This window comes from Eleutherodactylus coqui, chromosome 9 (genome assembly GCF_035609145.1).
Source record: "Eleutherodactylus coqui strain aEleCoq1 chromosome 9, aEleCoq1.hap1, whole genome shotgun sequence".
NCBI lineage: Eukaryota > Metazoa > Chordata > Amphibia > Anura > Eleutherodactylidae > Eleutherodactylus > Eleutherodactylus coqui.
Window position 1 is genome coordinate 101,282,994 of NC_089845.1, and position 14,830 is coordinate 101,297,823.

General features: G+C 45.9%; 1 protein-coding gene across 4 annotated transcripts in view; it reads left to right on the forward strand.

Moving 5' to 3' along the window:
• Positions 1–14,830, forward strand: part of LOC136578268 (microtubule-actin cross-linking factor 1, isoforms 6/7-like) — a 64,928-nt gene that overhangs the window by 11,908 nt on the left and 38,190 nt on the right. The window contains exon 1 of one of the 4 annotated variants that reach the window (XM_066578175.1): positions 6,124–6,398. The exons of the other annotated variants lie outside the window; for them this stretch is intronic. The gene's annotated coding sequence lies outside the window, so the exon portion shown is untranslated. Of the gene's footprint in view, positions 1–6,123; positions 6,399–14,830 lie in introns of those variants that run through there. 4 annotated transcript variants of the gene reach the window in all.

Here is a 14,830-nt window from a genome sequence, read left to right on the forward strand (position 1 = left end):
TATTATGTACAGGGGTGTGAAATGTCGGGGAGAAGAGTAATATGTACAGGAGAGAAACAGAAAATCACGACTCCAGAATGCAAAAAAGGGCAAACATTGTATTACTGATCAATGGAAAAACATCGAGGAAATCCTGAAAACATGACCTGTTGGGGGTCCATGAGGACTGGAGTTGAGAATCACTGGGGTAGATGAACCCAGATTTCTGTTGCACCGTGCTGATGGGAGGATCAGAATTTGGTGCAAGCAGCATGAATTGGTGACCCCCTTCCTGTCAGGCTGGTGGAGGAGCAGTAATGATGTGGGGAAAGTTTTCTCGGCGTCTTCCGTTACCTGTGGATGGCACCACATCAAACTGCTGCAATTCTGAAGGCCAAAGGAGGTCCAACACTCTACTCCGCGTGGCTGTCATATACCGTTCAGTGGTCCCCTTTTTGGGGCTGTATCTCACATGAGAGGCTTAGATACCCCTACATATGACGGGGGAGTGTAGTACTTCTTCGGGAGGCTGATGTCACCGCGGCGGTGAATACACAGATATCTAACGTCATCCGGCCACTAGTCCCAGAGCCCAACAGTAATGACATTCAGCAGGTGGCACCTCAGCGGCCATTAATTAAAGGCACGGCGCACTGATTAATGAGGGCTGGATCCAGGTTCTCATTACGAGCCCGTGACCCTCCCTCAACCTCCCGGCTCCGGCCGCAGTCATAACTCTCTCCGGCTGGAGGGTCAGAGGAGCGGGGAGCGGCACAATGGAGGAGTCTCCTGATTGTGGCCGGACAATAGCTCCTGTCATGCGGGGCTAATGGCTGAAATAATCTTCCCAGTGGCCGCAAATCGTGTAAACAGCGGCCGGGGGAGGGGCTGGAGGCCTTCGCTCACGATTTATGATTCTTTTCTCTGCCAGTCTCCAGGACCCTCGGAAGTTATGTGCCCCCCATAGCCTGATGTCCAGCTCCGGCCCCCAGTCACAGCAAAGGAGCATCTACCCAATCTACTAGCCCCAAACATACAAGGACCCGTACTGGTCCATCAGCTCACTGATACATTCTGCTGCTCCCTGTTATCAGCCATTTCAGGTTGGGGAGAGGCTGACAGTAGGACAGGTGGATACATTCTACTGCTCCCTGTTATCAGCTGGGGGCGAGGTTGACTGTAGGTTTCTCCCAGTACTTCCCATTGTTCTCAGTCTGGAGTCTCCTCTTCCGTTGGGTGACTACCAGTGTAAGGCCGGTGTCACACAGGCGTAAGCGGAATGGGTGTTGTATATTTTCATGCACATGTGCGTGCTTTACTCTACTTTTTGCACGCACATTGCTCCCATTAATTGAAATGGGCAATTAAGTTAATTAGTTCAATATCTGCTATTTTCGTCCACAAACGCGCTAGAAAATAGAGCATGCTGCATATTTTTTTGCGTGAATGAAATGCGTGCGCAAAATGCGTTCATGTGACACAGGCCTAAGGCCGCTTTCACACGACCAAGAAACTAGTACAAGATTTGTACTTTGCGAGATGCACAAATCTTGCACGAATATGAGCTCATTCTTCTGAATAGGGTTATATACATGAGAAATTTTTTGTCGCATCGCTATACAGGAAAGAATAATCGCAACATGTCCTACCTTTTGGCGTTCCCTCAGAATGCCTTGCCCATTGTTGAAAACAATGTGAAACTTTTGCCAATCCCCAACACTTTCCGAATCACAACCTTCCTGAAGTGATGGGAGGCGTTTTTGACAGGAGACGCTTTGCATCTGCGGGAACACGTTCGCGAGCGCGATATCAGGACGGGTTTGACAGCCCGATATCGGTCTCGCCTGTGTGAAATTTACCGTAAGGCCGGTGTCACACAGGAGTAAGTGCATTTATGCCCCACGTATTTGCGCATGCCCGTGCTTGTTTTACTGTACTTTCTGCGTTCATCAAAAACACGCAACCGTGCTTCTTTTCCTTGAAATGGGCAATTAGTGTAATTAGTAAAATATGTGCTTTCCTTGTGCAAATGCGCAGGAAAATAGAGCATGCGGCATATTTTGTGGCGCGAACGAAATGCTCACACATAATATGCTTATGTGAACAAACCTATTGAAATCAATTTTTCATGTGTAACACGCTGCGCAGATACGTTCGCGTGGATCCGGCCTAAGAGCTCACTCACACGGGCGTATGTGTTCCTTATATTACGCGCAAATTTTTTACTTGCAGTACACACAATAGGCATGTGCACAATATGTACACAATAGGCATGTACATGTGTATGTGCTGCGTATGTTAAATCCCCATAGCCTATGTTGGCACGTATTACGTGCCAAAGTAGGATATGCCAAGTTTTTTTCACATCCGTCATAAAAAACACAGGTGCCAGTGGCCCAGTGGAAATCAGGGAGTCTCTAACACTGCAAATATCTCGTGTGATACCCGGCAGCCCTACAAGTATTACAGGACTGATGGGCTGTCAGGGACAAGTCACTGCTTAACAAGGCAGATCTGTCAGGATCCGGGGAGAGCTGGGTGACATGGTGGATGGTGACATTTTCGGCATGTAGCCCCCAACCTTCCCGCCTGAGTGACAGTGACAATAGATGGGGATGTTTGAGGCTTGTCTGTGTCCTCCTCATGTCAGAGTTATGTTGTTCTTTTGGTGCAGTGCAGCACCCCCTGCTGACTGTGGACCACCGGATGTGCGGGTCATGGTCTGGGACCCAACACGGTCTGTCCCCTGGAGATATCTGTCCTGAGGTCACCTCTGCTTTCTGTGGATATTGGGTGACAACTAATATGGCTGCCATTATATGGAACACAGAAGTTTTCACTCAGCTTTTCCAGACCCCTGAATGGCACAGAGTCACAAAGCGATATGGTTGTACACTGTGTCCAGTGAGGGCTTCAGAGAGCTGCAGGGGCCCCTTATAATATACTGAGCAGTACCCTGGTATATATAGGGGCCAGCGGAGCCCGCAGTCTGTAAAGTAGCCCGGCACCGCACTCTTATGAAAGCGGTCTAAAAGAAAATCTCTCTTGCCAATAGCAACCAATCACAGCGCGGCTTTCATTTTGCCTCAGCGGTATAGGAAATGAAAGCTGCGCTGTAATTGGTTCCTGTGGACAACAGCGATTTTCTTTTAGAAGAACATGGTGCCGGACTACTTTTCCGTAGCCCACCCACTGGATTCTATATGGTGATAGGTATTATACAGTGAAACATCTTCAAGACGACCACCCAGAATTACATTGAATAGTGGTCTTCTTGGAGGGGGGTGGGATTGAGACTCTTTCACAGGACATTTGGTCTGGGTGGGGGATGTCTTCTGGAGAAGGTGTCGCTGTATATTTATTCTATATGAGGACAAGTATATATAAGGTTCTCTATGGTGGTCAGTATTATTTTGTGCTTCTACTGTATATTAATGGGCATCATATAGGTGAGATTTTATATGATGGGCATTCTATAGGGGATTCTACATGGTGATTGGTATATATGGGATTATATAGGATTATGGGTACTGTATAGGAAATACTGTATGCTGTGGGTATTATATGGGGGATTCTGTATGGTGATACGTATCACATGGGATTCTATATGGTGACTGGCATTATGTGATTCTGTATGATAGTGGGTATCATATACAGATATTCTCTACGTGATTAAGTTAGATAATGGGCATTATATATGGGATTCTATGCAATTATATATGGCAATATGTATAATATATGGGGCTTCTATGTGATTCTGTATAATCAAGGTCATTATATATAGAATTCCATACGATACTGGGTATTATATATGAAGATTCTGTGTGATAATGGGTATTATTTATGGGGATTCTATATGATGATGATGAGTATTATATATGGGGATTCTATATGTAAGGCTTCTGTATGATGCAGGTATTATATATGGGATACTATACAGTGCTGGGTATTATATGTGAGGCTTCTGTATGATGATGGGTATCATATATGGGGATTGTATATGATGATGCGTGTTATTTATGGGGATTCTATATGTGATCCTGTATTAGGTGGGTAATATGTATGAGAATTTATACATTTATACTAGATATTATATATGAGGATTATGTATGATGGCTCATATATAGGGATTCTTTATGATGGACGTTACATATGGAGATTCTCTATGTGATTATATATGGTGATCAGTATAATATATGGGGATTCCATGTGATTCTGTATAATGATGGTTATTATATATAGGATTCTATACAATACTATGTATTATATGTGAAGATTCTGTATGATAATGGGTATTACTTATGGGGACTGTATATGATGATGGGTGTTATTTATGGGGATTCTATATGTGATCCTGTATGAGGTGGTTAGCATTTATGGGAATTTTTACAGCACTAGGTATTTTATATGAGGATTCTATATTATGACGGATATTATATATGAGGATTATGTGTGATGGCTCATATATAGGGATTCTTTATATATGGGTATTATATATGTGTTTCTATATCCTGGGGATTATATATGGGATCTGCATTATGTGAACAGTATAGATGTGATACTATATGATGATGGGCATTCTCTGGTGGCATCCAGTGTGGTTGGCGCACAGGTTCCAGCATGGAGGGCGGTAGATACTGGGGGTCCGGCGCCCTCCCCTCCTCCTCTTCAGGTCCTATTTGCACAATAAGGAGCCGGGTTTAACTCCTGTGATGCCAGCAGCTGCCCCCCCGGTTGTCAAGGAGACTCTGAGGGGTTTAAGAAGCACGAGGGCCAGGAGGAGGGGGATAGATGGGAAGAACATCTCCTCACAGCACCCCCATCTCCTTGTGTCAGGATGATGAGCGAAGAGGAAGCAGCCTGTGAAATTAACCCCCCATGCCCCCATCACCCCGCACAGCGCCCGCCGCACCCAGCGCCTATCCTACTAATACATCAACAATGCGCCCGTCTCCTCACTTTCCCTGTATAATGGGATAAAGGCCGAGTCCCCACCTGCCGCACAGAGGTGAGGGTGCGAATCACAGACACCCCCAACCATTACCGCGCTTCTTTGTTTTACTACATCCTGCAGCAACGTGCCGCCGTTCTGCCGCCATATTGTACCGCACTCACCATACAGTCAGATGTCATCTCTTCATCACTGCACCAGCGCTGGATGATACGTTTTTATTACTGACCTCGTCTCCACAACATGAATCTCCTGCATTTTGTATCTTTTGCCTTCAGAAAATGTATAATAATCGCACAGAACACAGTGGCGATAGCGTTGACGCCGCGGACATATATTTGCAGTTGGACTTCAGTGTCCAGATATTAATGATTGATATGCAGAAGCTGCTAATCTTCCCGTCTCAACCTGCGCATGCTTAACGTGTCTTCTTTCATACCATATCCACGGCGGACTAGTTTCGGATTTTCATTTACTTTGTGGCTTTTCGCTTCCTCATAGATGCTACGTGCAAAATGACGCTGCATTCGGGCAGTGGACCCTGCGCTACACCTATACACTATAGTGACCGTCCATGGTGGATGAATTGGTAGATCACCCATTAGACTGTCAGCTCCTGGGGTCAGCGATTTGGCAAGACCCATCACTGTATCTATTTTTGGGGGACTGTGGCGATGATGAGGTTCTGTGGTAACAATGGTTGATACACGGTAACATCTCCTAATCACATGATAAGTATAATCGCCTTATTTACGTATTTTACCGCAGTTTGCCGGGCCAGATCTGAGCCATTCCTCCGCTTTCTGCCTATAAAATATGACAGATAAGTCCCCAGAATCTGATCACAGATGCAAAGACTCGATTCAACCAGTGTATGATAATGGCGATATAGCTATGCCATATTGGACTCACTGCCACTTTCCAGGTCCACCATATATGCCTCATCTGTACACCTATTTGTTGCAGACGCTGCAGAACCTGCTCTATGTTTGATTGAGAGGTCAGCAAGCGATTAACCCTCCACCCTGTGGTCATGACCTGGCCATATATATATATAATAGTATGTGCCCCCCCGCCTGGCCTCAAGAGCTTACAGCTTACTGTCGCGTCCTCGGAGCTCCCATCCCTCCTCCTCCTCCCATCACTCCAGCAGAGCAGAATAAAGGGCTGCAGAACAATGCGGAGCCCGCGTGTTTCTCACACATAAACTTTGTCTGGGAAGTGAGGAGCAGAAGAAGCCGCGTACTCTGGGGGTCATTCACATACGGACCTGGAATTACCCCCCAACCAGAGATGGGGTGATCCCCTGTTATCGTGTTGGTGACTTTAGGGTAACATCTGGGAGATGACGGTGCGGCGGCTGGAGCCCCGGAGAGGAGCAGGTGCATTGTTCGGAGGTCGGAGGCATTAGGAGGCGGCTTTACGGTAGAGGAGGACCCCCAGAAGCTCTGCACCCCTAAACCTGCAGGTAAGAGCTCCCATGTGCATGCTGCAATATATAACCAGTGGCTCCAGAGATCAGCAGCTGCTGCCGCGCATCGCGCTGACACTATAACAAAGAGCCCCCGTGTGACCCATGAGCTGTATGCTACGTCTGCACCACCTGTGCCAGAACACAGGCTGGTACCATAGCAGGTACACACATGTATGTCATCACATGTTTCATGCCTGAGCACATAAGGGGCACCACTCCCACCGACACACCTCCACATGAGCCGGGCACCATGTGCCGAACTTGATGCCAGGGGCACTTGGCTCCCTTACATTATGGTGCCAGGCTCACAGGAAGAATGGCTTATGATAGCCGGTGCCATCATCGTACTGGTCACTAAATGCCACCCTAGACAATGAATCAAGGCTGACCCATAATCGGCGCATGTACGGTTTCCTGCGTTACAGCGACAGAATAAGTCCCCCACCCTTCCCCCAGCATCTGGAAGGGAATTACTGGATGTGTGGTGTCAAAGTCGTCGGTTGTCATCTCTGTTGTAGCATCTGATGATCTGTCGGGTGCAATACAATCAGGGACCGCCATTGCTACAACGAGACGTCAGGAGATGCCGCCACCTGTCAGACAATTATCAATTATAGGGGGTGAATGTGGAGGTCAGAGGTGTGAGGGGTCAGTGCTGGGGGCCGAGTGATCAGGGGGCTCGTAACATATAGAGAGGGAGGCTGAGAACACGTGTGGCTGTCAGATTACATATGTGTCTGGGAAGCGGTACTGTGTAGTATATTAATATACCAGTGTAATATATATATATATATATATATATATATATATATATATATATATATATATATGCGCATACACACAGAATAATAATAACCACAGATAAGAGGATTCCACATGATACAACCAGAAATACGAGGTAGCAGGCAATTAGGCAGGTGCAAAGACGGGAGCAGCCACATCAGAGTTCAGGAGAGCAACAGACAAATCCCGAGAGCGTGATAGCGGCAGAGAGCAGATATACACCTGATGACTGGCCCTGAGGATTCATACAGAGCGCTCAGAGGAGCAGGAGAATTCTGTTACTGGCCAGATGGTTGGTTAGCTACATTGTGGTAGCAGGGTGTAAAAAATATGTAGCGTGCAGTGTGTAAAGTGCACTTATATATAGCACTATGTGTAGAGCGCAATGTGTAAAATGCGATATATATAGCGCTATGTGTAGAGTTCTGCATTTACAGTAGAACATCTAGAGTACCATGTAGAGTGCCATGTGTAAAGTGCAATAAGTAGAACGCAATATGTAAAGTTCAGTGCATGCTGTGCAATTGCAGTAGTCAATGGTTGACACGGACAGCAGAGGGCCCCTGTCAGAGGCGTAACGTGAAGCTCTGAGCCCCAATGCAAAATCTGTAACCGGGCCCCCAACTATAATGGTTTATTCATAGTACTGGGCTCCCTATATGGAGGGGAGGAGCCTTATGGGCCCCCTAAGGCTCCTGGGCCCAGGTGCAACCACATCCCCTATAGTTACACCAATGGGCCCTATGCAAGAACAGTAAATGGGCCTCTTGTGCAGAGTTCTGTATGTAGAGTGCAGTTTATATTGTGCTCTGTATAGAGTGCAGTTAAAATAGTGCCGTATGTGGAGAGCAGAGTGCCTTGTGTACAGTCCAGTTGATACTGTGCAGTATGTAGAGTGTTGTGTGTAGAGTGTAGACTGAAGTTCATACAGTGCAATATATAGAGTACACGGTGCCTTGTGTAGAGTGCAGTTGATACAGTGCAGTGCATAGAGTACAGTATGTGTAGTGTTTTGAATAAAGTGCAGTTCAAACACTGCGGTATGCAGAGTGTAGTTATGTAGAGTGCAGTTCATACAGTGCAGCATTTATAGTGCTGTGCATAGAGTGCAGTTCATACAGTGCAGCACGTAGAGGATAGACTGCAGTTCATACGATGCAGTATGTAGAGTGCTGTGTGTAGAGTGCAGTTCAAACAGAATGGTATGTAGAGCATAGTTTGTACAGTGCAGTATGTAGAGTGCAGTTCATACAGTGCAGTGTGTAGAGCATAGTTTGTACAGTGCAGTATGTAGAGTGCTGTTGATGCAGTGTAGTGCGAAGAGTATAGTTACGTAGAGTGCAGTCCATGCAATGCGGCATATACAGTGCTGTGTATAGAGTGCAGTTCATACAGTGCAGCACGTAGAGGGTAGACTGCAGTTCATATGGTGCAGTATGTAGAGTGCTGTGTGTAGAGTGCAGTTCACACAGCACAGTATGTAGAGCATAGTTTGTACAGTGCAGTATGTAGAGTGCAGTTCATACAGTGCAGTGTGGAGAGCATAGTTTATACAGTGCCGTATGTAGAGTGCAGTTCATACAGTGCAGTGTGTAAAGCATAGTTTATACAGTGCAGTATATAGCGTGCAGTTCAGTGTAGTGCATAGAGTGTAGTTATGTAAAATGCAGTTCATACAGTGCAGTATGTATAGCGCTGTGTATATAGTGTAGTTCCTATTGTGCAGCACTCAGAGGGTAGACTGCAGTTCATACGGTGCAGTATGTAGAGCATAGTTTATACAGTGCAGTTCATACAGTGCTGTGTCTAGAGTGCAGTTCACACAGTGCAGTATGTAGATTGTCATTTATACAGTGCAGTATGTAGAGTATAGTTCGTGCAGTGTAGAGTACAGAGTGCCTTGTGTAGCCTGCTGTTCATGCAGTGCAGTTTGTAGAGTGCTGTGTTTAGAGTGCACAGTGCCTTGTGTAGAGTGCAGTTAATACAGTGCAGTATGTAGAGTGCAGTTCACACATTGCAGTGTGTAGAGTGCAGTTCACACATTGCAGTGTGTAGAACGTATTTTATACAGTGCAGAGTAGAGTACAGAGTGCCTTGTGTAGAGTATAGTTCATACAGTGCAGCATATGGAGAGCATATCGCCTTCTGTAGAGTACAGTTCATACAGTGCAGTGTGTAGAGCGCAGTTTAAACAGTGCAGTATGCAGAGGGCAGTTCATACAGTGCAGTGTATAGTACAGACTGCCTTGTGTAGAGTACAGTTCATACAGTGTAGTATGTGGAGTATAGTTTATACAGTGCCATGTGTAGAATGCTGTTCACACAGTGCAGTATCTTTAATTGTAGTTTATACAGTGCAGTATGTAGAGTGCAGTTCATACAGTGCTGTGTATAGGGTTCAGTTCATATAGTAGAGCATATGGAGTGCACAGTGCCTTGTGTGAGTACAGTTCACACACTGCAGTATGTAGAGCATAGTTCATACAGTGAGGTGTGTAGAATGTAGAGTGCTGTGTGTAAAGTTCAGTACACACGGTGCAGTATGTAGACTGTAGTTTATACAGTGCAGTGTGTAGAGTGCAGAGTGTTGTGAGTAGAGCACAGTTTATACAGTGCAGTTCATACAGTGCAGTATGTACAGTATGTAGAGTGTAGTTCATATAGTGCTGTGTATAGGGTACAGTTCATATAGTAGAGCATATGGAGTGCACAGTGCCTTGTGTGAGTACAGTTCACACACTGCAGTATGTAGAGCATAGTTCATACAGTGAGGTGTGTAGAATGTAGAGTGCTGTGTGTAAAGTTCAGTACACACGGTGCAGTATGTAGACTGTAGTTTATACAGTGCAGTGTGTAGAGTGCAGAGTGTTGTGAGTAGAGCACAGTTTATACAGTGCAGTATGTACAGTATGTAGAGTGTAGTTCATATAGTGCTGTGTATAGGGTACAGTTCATATAGTAGAGCATATGGAGTGCACAGTGCCTTGTGTAGAGTACAGTTCATACAGTGCAGTATGGAGAGCATAGTTCATACAGTGAGGTGTGTAGAATGTAGAGTGCTGTGTGTAAAGTTCAGTTCACACGGTGAAGTATGTAGTGTGTAGTTTATACAGTGCAGTGTGTAAAATGCTGAGTGCCTTGTGTAGAGTGCAATCTATACAGTACACTATATAGCGTGTGTTAATCACTTAATTTCAGTTATACCCAAGGGGTTTCATATACGTGTCTTTTGTACATGTACTTCTTGCTTTGCACATGACACAAATGCATAAAATATAATTCAATACTTTCACAAGTTCAGCTCATATGGTGCAGTATGTAGAGTGCAAAGTGTTGTGTGTAGAGTGCAGTTTATATGATGCAGTATGTAGTGATGTGTGCAGAGTGCCATTCATATGGTGCAGTATGTAGAATGCAGAGTGCTGTGTGTAGAGTGCAGTTCATACGGTGCAGTATGTAAAGTGCTGTGTGTAGAGAGAGGGCAGTTCATACGGTGCAGTACGTAGAGTGCTGTATGTAGAGGTCAGTTTATACGGTGCAGTATGTAGAGTGTTGTGTGTAGAGGGCAGTTCATACGGTGCAGTATGTAGAGTGCTGCTTGTAGAGGGCAGTTCATACGGTGCATTATGTAGATTTCTGTGTGTAGAGGGCAGTTCATACGGTGCAGTATGTAGAGTGCTGTGTGTAGAGGGCAGTTCATACGGTGCAGTATGTAGAGTGCTGTGTGTAGAGGGCAGTTCATACGGTGCAGTATGTAGAGTGCTGTGTGTAGAGGGCAGTTCATACGGTGCAGTACGTAGAGTGCAGTTTATACGGTGCAGTATGTAGAGTGCAGTTCATATGGGGCTGTGTGCAGAGTGCCGTGTGGCGAGTGGTGAGTGCAGACCCCGGTGTGAACGGCTGTATCGGGGCAGCGCCCCTATCACTAGTTTTTCTGGGCTTTGGCCTGAGAACAGTGAGATATCTGTGGTGAATGTTCCGTGTCCCTGGTGCTGTATGCTATGCCCGCCTGCTCTCCTTTACGTGCCCACATCATGCTCATCATGTCTGTGGCATTGTGCTGCAGCCCCAACAGATGGTCACTTTCTCTTCCCACCAACGATGTTGAGATCAATAACAATGAGCCCAGCTGCTGCGCCCCTCAAGACCCCCGCATCTTGTTGTGTCTCGCTGACTTTACAGATGATGATAATGCTCAAATAATACCTGGAAATCAGATATGACTGCAGGATGGCGGCCATGACCCTTGCACCAGAACACACGTCACACAGAAAGCAGTATCTGTAGGGGCGTTACACCCCATGTACCAACTCCTCCATGTGTACAGGCATTGGCAGTCACCCGGAAGGGGAGGGGGTACAGCTGCCATCTGCTGGCATTCAGTGCACTGTGCCAACGTGGATGAGACCTGCAGACCAGAAGTGACACATGGAGATCACTATCTACCACCAGCAACCATAACTGGTGTATGATCTCTGCTTGAAACCTCCTTCTTTACATCTAGAACCCTTTTGACCTAAGCCATCTCACAGCTGAGGGTTTGTCACACTGTGAGTCGATGCGATTTGGGAGAAAATCGCAGAGCTGCACTTTCCATTTTCACATGTGTGAAAATCACGTTTATTTCAATAGAAAAATGTAAGATTTGCATCGCACTCGAATGTACATGTGTGTGCAATGTAGTTTTTAACTTGCCCACTGCAAATAATGGCCGCGCTTTCTGCAATCTTGCAGAAAAATTGGACATGCTGCATTTTTTCCTACGAGAGGAAGATTGAACATGCAGATAGACACCTTGAAAACAATGGTCTCTATTTTGATAACAGTTTTGCGCAAAGCACAAAACTCAAAGGATTTTCTCGCACTTGTAAATACAGCCTTGGGGCATCTTCACCCTTGTGAGAAAATTTGCACGATGCGAGAATTAGTAAATGCGTAGAATTATGAAACCAATGATCTTCAATAGTTTCCTTCACACTTGCAATGTTTTGAGAGAAAGAAATTGCGGCATGTCTTTTCTTTCTGCGATGTGCGTTTTTTAATCGCCCATATTTCCCTATCGCATCGCAAGGCCAAACTTGTGATGTTCGTGCGACGTGTTTTATCATTAGAAAGTCCTATTGACTTTCGCGCTAAAAAATCGTGAGCGGCAGCGATGTTTTAGTGAGAAAAAGCAGCTCTGATGCTCAAAAATCGTGAGAAAAAAGTTGCAATTTTGCCACGATTTTCACGCGCCGATATCGCGATCGCAAGTGTGAACGAACCCTTAGGCCTCATGTCCACTTGAAAAATACAATCCGCGCGGATTTGCTTTAAATGGTATTTTTTTGCATGCAGATATCCGCACACAATGCTAGCAATGTTGCCGATCTGCGCGGAATCCGCAGCTGAATGGAGCATGCCGTGTTTTTTCTCCCGCGCGTGAAAAACACAATTCTTTTAAAATGCCATCCGCGGGTGCAAAAATCAATTTAATGGACCGCGGATGGCCAATGATTCCCTATGGGCAAAATCCGCTGCGGATTCCGCAATTCCCTTTAGCTAGTGGACATGAGGCCTTAGGCCTCATGTCCACGGGGAAAATCAGGCCCACTACGGATTCTCCATGGAGAATCCGTAGCGGGTCCCTCCTGCCCCGTGGACATGATGCTAAAAAATCAGAATAAACTCACCTGCAGTGGTACGTGCGTGTCTTCCTTCCGCCGCGGCCGGATCTTCTTTCTCCGGCCCGGCAGATGTGCTCGGCACGTCGTCTGCGTGCCGCGCACATGCGCCGGGCACATCCGCCGGGCCAAATAAAGAAGTTTCCGTCCGCGAAGGAAGGAAGACCTGCATCGCCCGGAGCAGGTGAGTTTAATTCAGGCGCGGGTCTCCTGCGGATCCGGACGGCTTCCATAGGCTTCAATAGTAGCCTGCAGGAGCCAACCCAGCGGGAGACCCGCGCCTGAATGGAGTATGTCCGGATTTTTTCCTGCACGCGGGACCCGCGCCTGCAGGGAAAAATGACATCCGCAGGTATTTAACTACTGCGGGTGTCTAATGCATCCCTATGGGGCGCGGATCCACGTGCAGGAAAAACGCTCCGGATTTAAAATCCGAATTTGCCCGTGGACATGAGGCCTTAGAGTTTCTTCATAGGGACATATATATCTTCAGAATTTTGTGAGCCTAATCCAGGCGTGGGTCCAAAATACGGAAGACATGCAAATCTTTCCATTCTACTTTCTCTCCACTCCTGGTTGTGGCTCACAAAACATTGATAATAAATCTGTCCGTGTGAAGGGGCCCTCGGGTTGTATTCACACGGACAAGCACGATCTTGGACCAATATCGTTCTGGTAAACGTGATTTTTTTTTTTGGTTTAGCGAGAAAAACGCATCTTATCACGGTACATGCAATGTTCATGCGTGCCATGTTATTCCAATAGGAAAAATTAAATCTCAAATCGCACTCGCATGAAAATCGCATCTGCGTGTGAGGGCAGTGTGATTTTTTTGTGTGCTCCCATTGAAACTAATTGGCGACATCGCCCAAAAAATAGCACATTGCTGCAAATGAAAAATCGCCCATGTAAATGCACTCATTGTATAATGGCTTGTATTTCCGTGCGAGTTTTATGCATCTCAAAAAACTCTCGTGAAAATATCAATCTTGTGAATACGGCCTTATGAGGGTTGCAGGAAAATGACAAGTAGATCACCTGTTATACGCCTGCAGAACGCCATCGCTGATCGGTGAAAGGAAAATTCCCCACTAACCAAAACCTAAATGGTCCAAAAAACAAAAGTGCCACTGGAAATGCCAATGAATAGATCTGCATCACCTGAGCATTGGGGGCTTGCTTTATACCCTGCATGGGCATCAGTCTGCCATAGGACATAGTAGTAGGTTAGTGCCGTCCTTTTCATGGCCATTACTCAGGGCAGTAGCAGGTCGGTCTATGGCCCAGTGCAGATTTATGGCTTTTTTTGGGATCTAGTGCCCTGGTCAGTGCCAGCCATTGGTTGCATTAGTGCCCCTCTGACTACCAGGCTTTCTATGTAACTACATCACCTTATTGTCAGTTCCATTGGCGGTGTCTTCTATTTCTTCTGACCATGTGGATTTTGGAGTAGTAAATAATTTCATTCTGGATGATTAGGGGTACGGTCATACGTAGCGTAAATGTTGCACAGTTCCCGTATAAACTGCGTGGATGACGTTTTACCAAATCTCATCTACAGACTGCAGAAAAAATCCACACAGAATTCACAATGGAACCAACTTGTGGTGCAAATTTAAAATTCACAGTTTATTAATTTGGGATGCAGATCTTCAGTGCGGATTTCACCTTTTCAAATGATGGGAGGAGAGCAGAAAGAGGCAATATCTGCATCAAAATCTGCACCAAATTTGTGTCAAAATCTGCCGACTCCACATGGATTTAGTGCATTTCAATGGGGTAATTCTGCGGGAGGATTTCCGATGTGGATTCTGCATCAAGAAGTAATCTGTCACTTTTTTCTCTACGATGCGCACCATTTAGGCTATTAGGGCTCCCACACACTTGCGTATTTTTAATGCTGCGATATCGCTGCATTTTTTTCACGCGATTGTCAATGGGACTTTCTAATGTTAAAAACGCATCGCACAAAAATCGCAA